Source organism: Pygoscelis adeliae, unplaced genomic scaffold (genome assembly GCF_000699105.1).
Source record: "Pygoscelis adeliae isolate BGI_AS28 unplaced genomic scaffold, ASM69910v1 Scaffold209, whole genome shotgun sequence".
NCBI lineage: Eukaryota > Metazoa > Chordata > Aves > Sphenisciformes > Spheniscidae > Pygoscelis > Pygoscelis adeliae.
Genome location: NW_008825538.1, coordinates 3312321 through 3318240, shown reverse-complemented (window position 1 = coordinate 3318240; position 5920 = coordinate 3312321).

The window sequence follows — 5920 nt, the reverse complement described above, 5'->3', positions numbered from 1 at the left end:
ATGGGGAAATCACAGCTGGAAAGGGCATCTAAAGGACAAGAAGCAGGTAGATTTTTAAAAAGCAGCTTCCCTCTGTGTTTGAAGAGCTAAGCCGAAAATGTTATTCTCTACAATTACACCAAATCTGTGTTTATCCGTTTGCTCAAAAAACCCACGATCGTTGCAGGAGGGAGAGGAGCAGTCAGTGGTATCGCCGTATCGCTCGAAATTGCGATTTTTGCTTCAGGGATTTGATGTATTTGGGCAAAGGCAGAGCCATCTAGAGGAACAGCCCGGCTATGACGAGGCGGGGAAGGCAGTTTCCCTCAGAGGCATGGTATGCTAACTTCGGGTTTTCCTTAGTTGATTTCTCTGCTTCCAACAAAGGAAACGGGTGAGAAAATAATGCTGAATTAGTTCTTATAAAAAAGAGTGTCCTCAGAAAACTCCAGCTTGCTTTACCAAATAGTAAGGAACGTGAAACAAAAATAGCTTTAGAGAGGTTATTACATAGCTGGGATGGCATGGATATGCAAACCAACACTTGAAGAGTGGAGAGAATAAAGCTTTGATGGTGTGACAGCTGTAAAAATATTTAATTTTCTTAATGCGTTTATCCTGCGAGCAGCATGCAGTGTTGCCTTGAAACATCGTCAGCTCTCAGTACAAACCTGTTGCAGTTCCCTTCTGCCAAGGCACGAGGAGAGCAGCATGAAGAGATCCAGCACTCTGCCTCTCTGCTTTCTAAACGCTGCTTTTTTTCCAGAGAGGTCTGGGAGCCGTTTGCCTTTCAGAAACGCACCGAGAAGCTGGCAAGCAAGGTGCCAAAACACAAAACTGAAATCAGTTTCAAGGTAAGGGTCGGAGGCTACTGTCCGTCACTGCGAGCAGATTCGGGGTTGGGCTTGAGCAACGCTGTGAAGTTACTGTGTTATTACCGAGTCGCTGGGACATTCGTTAGCATTGGCAATACGAGTGTGGCAGTGAGGTCTGCCGGGTAGGGGAGCCCATGGCACCTGCGAGTCGGGGCTGAACTGTATCCCCAGCCAGCTGCGATTACGTGCAAACTTCTCCAGCCAGCTGCCTTGGAAAGTGTTTCAAGACTTCCCGAGGAAAAGTGCTGCAGGAAAGCAAGGTCCTCCCCATCCTTGCCTTGCGCTAGCCACACTGTTCGCTTTGGTGTTGTGCTTGTCCTTGTTGTGTGTGCGGAAGCACGTTTCCCCTTGCTAAGAAGACACTGTCTTTGCCTCTAAGGCCCTGCTCCTCTGAACATGTAGGTACAGGCTTAACTTTCCTGTTGTGAATCTCAGGTGTGTACAGCTGAACACGGAAACCTGAAAATGCTTCAGACCTGAGCACTCAGCCTCGCAGCGGGAACCGATACCTGCACCCACCTGGGTCTCTCTGCGTTTCCCGAGGATGCTGAGGTCTAGGCACAGGGAATGTGTTGGAGGATTGCGACCTAATAGCCCATATTGGCTGCTGTTGACTTTACCAGTAGGAGAGACACCAGGATCCCTTCAATGGCTCGGAATTGCTGCAGTGAAGCAGGAACCACAGGTTTGATTTGTTTTGGCTGCATTTGCAACATAAGTCTCACTTTTTCCCCAGGGCTGGCAAGAGGCAAGGCAGTAACTCTATGGCCCACATACAGTCTGCACATGAAGAATTATTTTATATCTTTCTCCAGAGTAATCAATGAAATTGGGAATGAGTTCTTCATCCTCAGGGACAAGACGGGAGAATTATCTTTTCTCTTGCAGTGGTCCAGTACTGTGGCTCCACTCGCAAGAATATCAAGGAATTGACTAAGAACAGCTCAAATTAAATTTAAGCTCTAGTACCACTCCCTTATTTACAGCTAAGCCTATTCCTTCCTAGACTGGGTACTTTGCACCTATTAATTTGCTCTAAGAAAGTCTCTTTTTTCACTGAACCTCTGATTTGTCCTGCAAATGGGTAACAGAGGGTATCTGATGGTGTGCAATAGATGTTTCACTGCCATGAACTTGGGAAGGGTGTTCTGTGTACGTGTATACAGGTTGAAATAATTTTTATCCCTTACCTAAGGAGAATAATGTATATTCCTCCCTCCCTGTATCTAGTCATCTATTGGACTGAAGTTCTGGCGATCAAATTTTGCCAACTTACCTTATGATAAGATCAGAGGCTTTCAAATCTTTCTTGATTTTTCAGACCCTGCAACATTTCCTGGGGAGGTGTCCTCATTCCACAATTTTCAGGCTACTGACAACAGGCTTGGTTTAGTTTTGATTCTAGTTCATGGTCTCTGTAAAAACACTGCAGGCTGCAGACTGAGGGTTAGCATTTTGGAATAGCAAATATTTTCCCGGTGCATTTATATGGTGCTGAGCGTGATGGAGCCCCTGGACTCCGCCACAAAGCAAGGAATAAATGGTAGTTTATCGCAAGCCATAGTTACTCCAGCACTTCAGGCTGTCGTGAGCGAACACCATCGCTGAAAGAAGCAGTTCTGCTCTGTGTCCACTCCTGGCTGCTTTTTCTGTCTGCTGTGCTCGCACAAGTGTTTCTGTGGGCAGAAATGCTTCAGACCTGATCCAGCTCTAAAGGAACACCCTCACCCCAATCCTTTTTTTTTTCCTTTTTCCTTTCCCCCCCCCCCTCAGGTTAGTTTTAGCCTGGCCTGCCTAGCCCCTTCCCGAATGAGAGCTTGTTAGTGACTGATTAGCCAAAGTTTTGATAAAAGCTTCATTGTTTGTAACCTCTCTAACCTACCCGGAGCTGTGCTCCTAATAACAGTGGGATTAAATAGACACCTTGGGAGTGAGACAGTTGCAAGTGGGTATTTCAGAGTTTTGGGGGACAAAGGGGTATGGCCAGGCTTCGGTAGCTCTGCGTGTCAGAAGTGATTTTACCAAAACTGGGAAAGAAGCCTGACTTTTGGGTTTTGGGGGGAAGAGGAGCCTGGTGGGTGACAGAAGGAAGTCAACTGTTTGCGGGTGGATTAAGCACACGCTCCAGGTGTTTGGAAGCACGTTCGCAGAAGCTCTCAGCGCCCTGCATTCCTCCCGCCTCTCCTCAGGCTTAAGATTCATAAAAAGCATTTAAAAATCCCCACTCTGATCCCACGAATTTAATCCTTCCTCGTTTATTTTTGCAACAATAAAAAAATCCACCTGGCAATGAGGTGTGACTAACTTGGTACTATCGGATAGTGTCTTTTCAGGGAGGAGTGTTAAGCAGGGAGCTTCATCCCTCCTGCTTCAAGCTAGAAGCTGACCTGGGCTGAAATAAAGCAACATCTTTGTGCTTTTTACATCTTTTTGATGTGTAATGGGATATTTGAAATGGAGCTTAGTGCTCTGGGCTGGTTGCCCTGTAGTGATCACTCCTATAGAGTAAGGTAAAGGCCAATATCTTTTGGTCTTAATAGGCCACCTCTGCCCTGGAATGAGTAATGGAAGTAGAAAAACATGAAGATAAATGTATGGTCAGCTAAGGTGAAAATAATCGAAACTATTAGTAGATAAAGGCAGTAGCTGCCATCACCACCACCACAAGGAAACGGAGGAATATTAAATTAATATTTCTTTTCCATGTTTGTCTGGGGGAGAAAATCAGATAGTGTACTAGTATCAGGTGCTGGTGAAAGAGCACTTTGGGCTCCATTAATAACTAGGGATTATCTTAAATAGCAACCACATAAATTAAATATTTTATGATCAGCCAGTCCCGGTAATTCACAGCCAAGAGTTTCAGAACTCTTGGAACCAGGAACATATCGTGTGTCCATTAATGCTAACTTTTCATTTTGGGACACTAGAAAGATTTTAAAGGACTAAGAAAGCTGATATTGGCTCATGATTTAAAAGGATTGGGCAAATGATTTGGGTAATGCTAAGACTGTCAGCCTGTCACCGTTAAAGGCAAGAAATAGTAGGCACATCACTTGGTTAATGAATTCTTAAAGGTGATGCAAATGAGTGTGCGTATATAGAACATGGGCCTTGTCAAATCAATTTGCTGTTGTTCTCCAGTAAGAGCGAACAACTCTTGATGTAAGTGATTTCTGAAAGTGGTTGGTTAATAGCATGTTGGAGGTGGATTTTTAAAACAGGGTATAGAATTGACATGGTGCAAATTAAGTGGATCTAACTGGTTAAACAGAGATCTCGGAATGTCACTGTGAAAAATGAATCCTTGAGTCTCTTTGCAGGGAAATCCTGTAGAAACTGGTTCATTATTCTGTTTCTGTCATTGATTTGGGAGGAAAATAAAGAATCATTGTAGTCCAAATGTGTAGGAGTCTAAAACTGGGGCTATGGAGTGTTAAATAATGAAGAGGACAGTTCACTGACACAGAACTACCTCGATCTCCGCGTGGCAACTGGGAGCAAATGGGCAGAGTGTATTTCGATACAGAGAAGCAAAAGGACACATTTAGGAACAAAATCTGAGATTCATGAGTGATGGAGTCCATCCTGGAAATTAGTAATTAATTTTTTTTTAAAGTTGTTGGGGTTCTTCTGAATAATCGTCTGTTCCTTGTTGTGATCTTGGGGTGAATGAGGCATAGGAAAAAGAACGATCTTAAGGGTCTTTTCTAACCTAAATGATTCTATGAACTATAATAATTTCATATTGGCAGTGCCTCAAATTATGATAGCACCTATAAAATCATGAGTAGCAGGGTAAAGTAACAGGGATGAAGTTGTTCACTATCTAGTCAAATACAAGAGCTAGGGGACAGAAAATAAAACTGGTAGGAACCGTGTTCCTGAGAAGATACCGCTGCACACAACGTGAAGCTAAGCCTTGAAGCTTCTCAAGGAACTCACTTTAATTACTTACAGGAAGGGAATATTATGGGTGACTTATTTGCAGTCTATAAATACCTACACAAGAGCAGAAGCGTGAGGATGAGGGACAAAACAGGAACCAGTGGCCAGGACTGAAGCAGGACAGATAGAAGGGGTTCAATTCAGCTGCTCACGCAGGGATAGCTGGGACTATTTGAGGTGCTCTGCAGCCTCCAGTGGTCTCCCACTGGCACTGTTTCAAGTATGTCAGGCATTGCGGATACCGTAGGGAACCTCAGACAGCTCTAAACACCTTTGTGTGCAACTGAATTAAGTACAAAGTATCAATTTTTACTATCAATCATGCATAATTTTTAGAACAACTTACCAGGACTCACTGTGGATTCTCCACCAATTTTAAAATCAAGGTGGGACTTTTTTTTCTGATACATACTTGAAAGAAGACAGCTACTAAGAGAAACTTTAGCCTGGATCCTTCTGCATGCATGTAGGCTGTCCACAGTGATCTCCCATGTTCCCATTTTCACACCATCAGTCCTGCCTTGAACATTGCGCTACACTCCAGCTCCAGACTCAGAGCTTTCCTCGGTTGGTTTGCTGTCTTTGCACTGTGCTTAATTTTGCCCAATACAGTGATATTTCTGTCCAGGTTTTAGTGCCCAGCCAGGCAGGTGATTTGGGTAATTTAGATACTGCTGTGATGCCTAAATAAGAATTGCCCTCTCTGGGAAGTATGGCGCTTATGAGAAGGGCTGAGCACCGTGTTATCATCTAAGCCAAAACCGCACTCATATGATGCAGAGCAACATGCGCTAAGACCCACAGGGCCGTGTCTGCCATGAAGGCTACTGGCAAGAAACGTTTTGAGCTCTATTCAGTCTTCCTGGCCATGTAGATGCTATCTGATATCTGTAACTAGGTCAGTGTCTGATGAGGGGAAGTGGTCCAGTGAAAGGATTGCTGTTAATGGAAGCTTTGGCTAGCAGAAGCAGGAATCTGAGATCTGTTTGGGTAAAACTTCATTCCTAATGAGCAAGTTAGAGATGTACCAGCATAATACTGTGCACCTCTTGAAAATCAGGTGGACAGACAAGGTAGTGATGCCATAAGGGAAAACCTTGTTTTAAGGCAATGATGCA